The sequence below is a fragment of the Triticum urartu genome, chromosome 7A (genome assembly GCF_056163025.1).
Source record: "Triticum urartu cultivar PI428250 chromosome 7A, HENAU_Tu73, whole genome shotgun sequence".
NCBI lineage: Eukaryota > Viridiplantae > Streptophyta > Magnoliopsida > Poales > Poaceae > Triticum > Triticum urartu.
Genome location: NC_141879.1, coordinates 724,716,838 through 724,725,880, shown reverse-complemented (window position 1 = coordinate 724,725,880; position 9,043 = coordinate 724,716,838).

Sequence of the window (9,043 nt, the reverse complement as noted above, 5' to 3'; positions counted from 1 at the left end):
GTGGACCTACGAAGTTCAGTAGCAACTTGATCTGAAGTTTCATGATCATCATCATTAACTTCCTCTCTAGTCAATGCAGGCACCTCAGGAACATTTTCTAGAGCTGCGCCACTTACCGGTTCAAGAGGTAATACTTCATCGAGTTCTACTTTACTCCCACTTACTTCTTTCGAGAGAAACTCTTTCTCTAGAAAGGATCCATTCTTGGCAACAAAGATCTTGCCTTCGGATCTGAGGTAGAAGGTATACCCAATAGTTTCTTTAGGGTATCCTATGAAGACGCATTTTTCCGACTTGGGTTCGAGCTTTTCAGGTTGAAGTTTCTTGACATAAGCATCGCATCCCCAAACTTTTAGAAACGACAGCTTAGGTTTCTTCCCAAACCATAATTCATACGGTGTCGTCTCAACGGATTTCGACGGAGCCCTATTTAAAGTGAATGCGGCAGTCTCTAAAGCATAGCCCCAAAATAACAGCGGTAGATCGGTAAGAGACATCATAGATCGCACCATATCCAATAGAGTGCGATTACGACGTTCGGACACACCATTACGCTGAGGTGTTCCAGGCGGCGTGAGTTGTGAAACTATTCCACATTTCCTTAAGTGTGTGCCAAATTCATGACTCAAGTATTCTCCCCCACGATCTAATCGCAAGAACTTGATTTTTCTGTCACGTTGATTCTCAACCTCACTCTGAAATTCCTTGAACTTTTCAAAGGTCTCAGACTTGTGTTTCATTAAGTAGACATACCCATATCTACTCAAGTCATCAGTGAGGGTGAGAACATAACGATAGCCACCGCGAGCCTCAACGCTCATTGGACCGCACACATCAGTATGTATGATTTCCAATAAGTTGGTTGCTCGCTCCATTGTTCCTGAGAACGGAGTCTTGGTCATTTTACCCATGAGGCATGGTTCGCACGTGTCAAATGATTCGTAATGAAGAGACTCCAAAAGTCCATCTGCATGGAGCTTCTTCATGCGTTTGACACCTATGTGACCAAGGCGGCAGTGCCACAAGTATGTGGGACTATCATTATCAACCTTACATCTTTTGGTATTCACACTATGAATATGTGTAACACTACGCTCGAGATTCATTAAGAATAAACCATTCACCAGCGGAGCATGACCATAAACATATCTCTCATATAAATAGAACAACCATTATTCTCGGATTTAAATGAGTAGCCATCTCGAATTAAACGAGATCCTGATACAATGTTCATGCTCAAATCTGGCACTAAATAACAATTATTGAGGTTTAAAACTAATCCCGTAGGTAAATGTAGAGGTAGCGTGCCGACGGCGATCACATCGACCTTGGAACCATTCCCGACGCGCATCGTCACCTCGTCCTTCGCCAGTCTCCGCTTATTCCGCAGCTCCTTCTTTGAGTTACAAATGTGAGCAACCGCACCGGTATCAAATACCCAGAGCTACTACGAGTACTGGTAAGGTACACATCAATTACATGTATATCACATATACCTTTAGTGTTGCCGGCCTTCTTGTCCGCTAAGTATTTGGGGCAGTTCCGCTTCCAGTGACCACTTCCCTTGCAATAAAAGCACTCAGTCTTAGGCTTGGGTCCATTCTTTGACTTCTTCCCGACAGCTTGCTTACCGGGCGCGACAACTCCCTTGCCATCCTTCTTGAAGTTCTTCTTACCCTTGCCTTTCTTAAACTTAGTGGTTTTATTAACCATCAACACTTGATGTTCCTTTTTGATTTCCACCTCCGCTGATTTCAGCATTGAATATACCTCAGGAATGGTCTTATCCATCCCCTGCATATTGAAGTTCATCACAAAGCTCTTGTAGCTCGGTGGAAGCGATTGAAGGATTCTGTCAATGACCGCGTCATCCAGGAGATTAACTCCCAGCTGAGTCAAGCGGTTATGCAACCCAGACATTTTGAGTATGTGCTCACTGACAGAACTATTTTCCTCCATCTTACAACTGAAGAACTTGTCGGAGACTTCATATCTCTCGACCCGGGCATGAGCTTGGAAAACCATTTTCAGCTCTTCGAACATCTCATATGATCCGTGTTGCTCAAAACACTTTTGGAGCCCCGGTTCTAAGTTGTAAAGCATGCCGCACTGAACGAGGGAGTAATCATCAGCACGTGACTGCCAAGCATTCATAACGTCTTGGTTCTCTGGGATGGGTGCGTCACCTAGCGGTGCTTCTAGGACATAATCTTTCTTGGCAGCTATGAGGATGATCCTCAGGTTCCGGACCCAGTCCGTATAGTTGCTGCCATCATCTTTCAGCTTGGTTTTCTCTAGGAACGCGTTGAAGTTGAGGACAACGTGGGCCATTTGATCTACAAGACATATTGTAAAGATTTTAGACTAAGTTCATGATAATTAAGTTCATCTAATCAAATTATTCAATGAACCCCCACTCAGATAGACATCCCTCTAGTCATCTAAGTGAAACATGATCCGAGTCAACTAGGCCATGTCCGATCATCACGTGAGATGGACTAGTCAACATCGGTGAACATCTTCATGTTGATCGTATCTTCTATACGACTCATGCTCAACCTTTCGGTCTTCCGTGTTCCGAGGCCATGTCTGTACATGCTAGGCTCGTCAAGTCAACCTAAGTGTATTGCGTGTGTAAATCTGGCTTACACCCGTTGTATTCGAACGTTAGAATCTATCACACCCAATCATCACGTGGTGCTTCGAAACAACGAACCTTCGCAACGGTGCACAGTTAGGGGGAACACTTTCTTGAAATTATTACGAGGGATCATCTTATTTAAGCTACCGTCATTCTAAGCAAATAAGATGTAAAACATGATAAACATCACATGCAATCAAATAGTGACATGATATGGCCAATATCATTTGCTCCTTTTGATCTCCATCTTCGGGGCTCCATGATCATCGTTGTCACCGGTATGACACCATGATCTCCATCACCGTGTCTTCTTGAAGTTGTCTCGTCATCTATTACTTCTACTACTATGGCTAACGCTTTAGCAATAAAGTAAAGTAATTACATGATGTTGATGTTGACACGCAGGTCATAAATAAATTAAGACAACTCCTATGGCTCCTGCCGGTTGTCATACTCATCGACATGCAAGTCGTGATTCCTATTACAAGAACATGATCAATCTCATACATCACATATATCATTCATCACATCCTTTTGGCCATATCACATCACACGGCACATGCTGCAAAAACAAGTTAGACGTCCTCTAATTGTTGTTGCAAGTTTTTACATGGTTGCTATAGGTTTCTAGCAATACCTACGCCAAAACCACAACGTGATATGCCAATTTCTATTTACCCTTCATAAGGACCCTTTTCATCGAATCCGATCCGACTAAAGTGGGAGAGACAGACACCCGCTAGCCACCTTATGCAACTAGTGCATGTCAGTCGGTGGAACCAGTCTCACGTAAGCATACGTGTAAGGTCGGTCTGGGCCGCTTCATCCCACGATGCCGCCGAATCAAGATAAGACTAGTAACGGCAAGTAAATTGACAATATCGACGCCCACAACTGCTTTGTGTTCTACTCGTGCATAGAAACTACGCATAAACCTGGCTCTGATACCACTGTTGGGGAACGTAGCAGAATTTTAAAATTTTCTACGCATCACCAAGATCAATCTATGGAGTCATCTAGCAACGAGGGAGAGGGGAGTGCATCTACATACCCTTGTAGATCGCGAGCGGAAGCATTCAAGAGAACAGGGTTGATGGAGTCGTACTCGTCGTGATCCAAATCACCGATGACCTAGCGCCGAACGGATGGCACCTCCGCATTCAACACACGTATGGTTGGGAAGACGTATCCTCCAACTTGATCCAGCAAGGGAAAAGGAGAGGCTGATGGAGATCCAGCAGCCCGACGGCGTGGTGGTGGAAGCAACGACGATCTCGGCAGGGCTTCGCCAAGCTTAGCGAGAGGGAGAGGTGTCACGGGAGGGAGAGGGAGGCGCCAGGGGCTAGGGTGCGGCTGCCCTCCCTCCCCCCACTATATATAGGACCCCTAGGGGGGCGCCGGCCCTAGGAGATGCAATCTCCAAGGGGGCGGCGGCCAAGGGGGGTGGAGTGCCCCCCAAGCCAAGTGGGGCGCCCCCACCCCTAGGGTTTCCAACCCTAGGCGCAGGGGGAGGCCCATGGGGGGCGCACCAGCCCACTAGGGGCTGGTTCCCCTCCCACTTCAGCCCATGGGGCCCTCCGGGATAGGTGGCCCCACCCGGTGGACCCCCGGGACCCTTCCGGTGGTCCCGATACAATACCGATTACCCCCGAAACTTTCCCGATGGCCGAAACTTGACTTCCTATAGATAAATCTTCACCTCTGGACCATTCCGGAACTCCTCATGACGTCCGGGATCTCATCTGGGACTCCTAACAACTTTCGGGTTACCGTATACTAATATCTCAACAACCCTAGCTTCACCGAACCTTAAGTGTGTAGACCCTATGGGTTCGGGAGACACGCAGACATGACCGAGATGACTCTCCGGTCAATAACCAACAGCGGGATCTGGATACCCATGTTGGCTCCCACATGCTCCTCGATGATCTCATCGGATGAACCACGATGTCGAGGATTCAATCAATCCCGTATACAATTCCCTTTGTCAATCAGTACGTTACTTGCCCGAGACTCGATCGTCGGTATCCCAATACCTCGTTCAATCTCGTTGCCGGCAAGTCACTTTACTCGTACCGTAATGCATGATCCCGTGATCAACCACTTGGTCACATTGAGCTCATTATGATGATGCATTACCGAGTGGGCCCAGAGACACCACTCCGTCATACGGAGTGACAAATCCCAGTCTCGATTCGTGCCAACCCAACAGACACTTTCGGAGATACCCGTAGTGCACCTTTATAGTCACCCAGTTACGTTGTGACGTTTGGTACACCCAAAGCATTCCTATGGTATCCGGGAGTTGGACAATCTCATGGTCTAAGGAAATGATACTTGACATTCGGAAAAGCTATAGCAAACGAACTACATGATCTTTGATCTATGCTTAGGATTGGGTCTTGTCCATCACATCATTCTCCTAATGATGTGATCCCATTATCAATGACATCCAATGTCCATAGTCAGGAAACCATGACTATCTTTTGATCAACGAGCTAGTCAACTAGAGGCTCACTAGGGACGTGTTGTGGTCTATGTATTCACACATGTATTACGATTTCCGGATAACACAATTATAGCATGAACAATAGACAATTATCATGAACAAGGAAATATAATAATAACCATTTTATTATTGCCTCTAGGGCATATTTCCAACAACTTCTTGGAGAGTGGTGTCTCCTAGATTGGCTAGGTGTCACTTGGGAGCCTCCAACTAGATTGTGGAGTTGAACCAAGGAGTTTGTAAGGGCAAGGAGATCGCCTACTTCGTGAAGATCTGCCGCTAGTGAGGCAAGTCCTTCGTGGGCGACGGCCATGGTGGGATAGACATGGTTGCTTCTTCGTGGACCCTTCGTGGGTGGAGCCCTCCGTGGACTCGCGCAGCCGTTACCCTTCGTGGGTTGAAGTCTCCATCAACGTGGATGTACGATAGCACCACATATCGGAACCACGACAAAAACATCCGTGTCTCCTATTGCGTTTGAATCCTCAAAACCCTTCCCTTTACATTCTTGCAAGTTGCATGCTTTACTTTCTGCTGCTCATATACTCTTTGCATGCTTGCTTGAATTGTGTTAAGATTGCTTGACTTGTCCAAAGTTGCTAAAATCTGCCAAGAACTAAAATTGGGAAAATGTTAAGCTTTTATTTGGTCAAGTAGTCTAATCACCCCCTCTAGACATACTTTCGCTCCTACAGTAAGCCGCCATAATAGCCACCCATTTACGAATGACGTTTAAAAAACCCCAAAGTTCATGAAGCAAGCATGAAGAAACTCGATACTCTCATGGTCTAAGGACTCATGCAAACGTTAACCATCTCTGTGTTATGTACCATTAACTTGTGACGGATGAATCTCATAGCATAACATCAATCCGGGTCGATTCAACACAAATGTTCTATTAACATTATGCCCTCAAAGTTGCTGGCATAGACATGCCCATGATCAGGAAAACAGAACCATCATGCAGCACTTGAGCTAGTCTTAGAGGCCAGACTAAGAATACTTCTTACCGTTTATTATTCCACACGTGCATATGAGTCTTCCTTCGATCGAGCCTCGTGTTATTGCAGACTCGAGAACCATATCAGTTATAGCATGGAACATAAACATAATTATGAACTTGGAGATAAATAATATCATTTATTATTGCCTCTAGGGCATATCTCCTACAGACTCCCACTTGCACTAGAGTCAATAATCTAGTTAATGTTAATGCACTTTACACCTATGGCATACTGGTGTAAAAAATGCTTCGCATGTGGTATAGCCTGATGTCCATCGGATCTGACAACTTCAGCTCCGTGTGTATCTCTGCATATCCTCGCGTTTTCACGCTTTCACAAAATTCATATTTTGTGCGGACTTGGCTTTGTATATATGTGAATCATTGGTCGAAACCTGATTCCTCAGACTGAGTTATGGAGCAACTATCTGCAATAGTGTCCCATTGACCAAAGCCTTCTTGGAACCATACTAAGTTCTTGAATGAACTATATGATTCAACATCTTTGTCTTTGTCGCTTCTAAAGCGGCAACATACTTCGCCTCTGTTATAGAATTTGCCACAGTAACTTGTTTGGAACAATTTCCAACTAACTGCACCACATATTGCACAAAACCCTCAATTTAAATCGAAATTCGCATGGAGAAATGATGAAGATTGTATCTATGTAACCTTTTACAACGAACTCTTCATGATCTCCACTTGCGAGAAAACATGTCATCAGTGCTACTTTAGTACTCAATGATCCTTTTTCACTGTTGTCCCATGATCAGTACTTTTGATCACTTTGGTATCTATACTCGCAACAGCTTGGGAGTATTGGACATATCTAGTTGTTTTACATACCATGGAATACATGATTAATCCAAACACAGGAGTGTGTGGAATCTCCATCATGTATTTTGCTCATTAGTGTTTTGGGACATTGATTCTTGCAAAAACTCTTTCCATGTGCTTAGGCAAGAATCACTCCTTGTTGTTCTTAGTGCTAAACGGTTTTAGCATCTTGTCAATATGTATTTTTGCTCAGCCTATTAGGTAATCTATCTCCATAGATTATTATGCCTAATATCAAGGCTATTTAGCCCAAGCACTTCATCGAAAAACTATTTTCAAATGAAGTCCTAATTCGTGTCAAGAAATTTATTTCCAATTAACAATGTGTCAAGCACAGAAGGTTTTTAGAAATATTATTACGCTCCCACTTACTTTCTTGAAAGCACAAGCATCTTCGTTACCCATTGATGAAGTCAAACCCCTTGACCATTCCATCAAAAATGAAGATTCCAACTCCATCTTGCTCTCTTCTGTCCATTGCTGGAACTCTGAAGCTAGCATACTTACTAGCATCCTCTGGACCGACAAAATACTTTGGATTGTATCACATACAATTCCTAGGTTGTATTTCCATTTCATGGAAATTCTTTTGTCATCCATGTTTCATATCTCATGTTTTGAAATATGTATTAATTGCTAGTTTAACCCAAACCAACTTTAAGCATTGCTATGGCGAGACAATCTCATTGTAGTCAACTCCTTGAACTTGTTATTGCAACAAGTTGAGCTTAATGGATAAACCATTTTTATCCAAGTCTTTCGGAGGGTTTATCAAGATTTAAATCTTGAATCATTTATGGAAACTATCTCAGATTATATTGGCATTTAGCCAATTCCGGAGTCAGGGCCCATCAACGCTTCCTTGTGTATCATAGGTATACTTTTGTCTAACAACATTATCTCGTTTGCACACCTGAGAGGTTTGCACGAGCTTTGCCTATGTTGTTCAGCTGCAAGTTCGACCGAAGTCCATACATTTCATGTAGAGGCTTCTGTATCACTCGCAGTAGGATACTCTGGAATCACTTCCAAGGTTCCTTTCCTTTGACGTGATGACGAAGATACTTGTTATCTCGTCGAGTTGCACTGTCCTCCCACTTACCCTTTTGCAAGAACTATTCTCTTTAAAAGCATACCGTTTTGTGGCAAAAATCCTTTGCCTCGGTATAGTGGTGGGGGAATACCCAATGACTTGGGATAACTTACAAAGTAGCACTTGTCTGATTTGGAATAGGTTTGTAACCTTCTACACAAGCCCCATATTCCAAATGATAAGAAAAGATATAACATGGTTGGGCGTACCATACCATGCCGTCATTTCAACATACCTGATGGAGCTCTTTTCAGTGTAAAAGCCGCAGTCTCTAAAGCATTACTCTTTAAAAGTGATAATGGCAAATTTATTTATGTCATCTTTGATCTTACCATGTCATAAATGGTTTGATTACATCTTCACATACATTCCACTTATAGTGGTGTTCCGGGAGTTGTAAGTTATGAAACTCTTTTCACAACTCATCAGACATTCACTAAACTTGTAACTCAAATATTCCTTTCTGCAATAAAATTGCAGAAACATAATTTTCTTGTTATAATAACTTCTACTTCATTTTGAAAACCTTTCGAATGATTTCAAAAGATCCAGACTTACGTCTCATCAAGTAAATATCCATATATCTACTTGAGTCATTTCTGAAGATAGATAAATCCCCTTCATGCGACCAGGAGGCGTGTGGTGGGGTTGCGTGGGAGCTCCTTAAGTCAGTTGAGCCTCTTCTTTGGCCGCAAGAAAATCCAAAGAATCTAGAGTACCCTTAAAATTAATTCAACCCAATGGGAGGATCTCTAGTTATTTAAGCAACAACGATCTAACGTACAAAAGTACCGAAATCAGAGAGAAACAGAAGGAAGAGGGAGATCCAATCTTGAAGGTTCTCTTGACCTCCGGTAGCCATTAACACAGAAGCTGGTGGGGGGAACGTCTCCCCACCTGGGGGAGGCCAAGGAAGAAAATGGTGGCCTCTCTCCTTGTCTCTTTCGGTGGCGCTGGAGT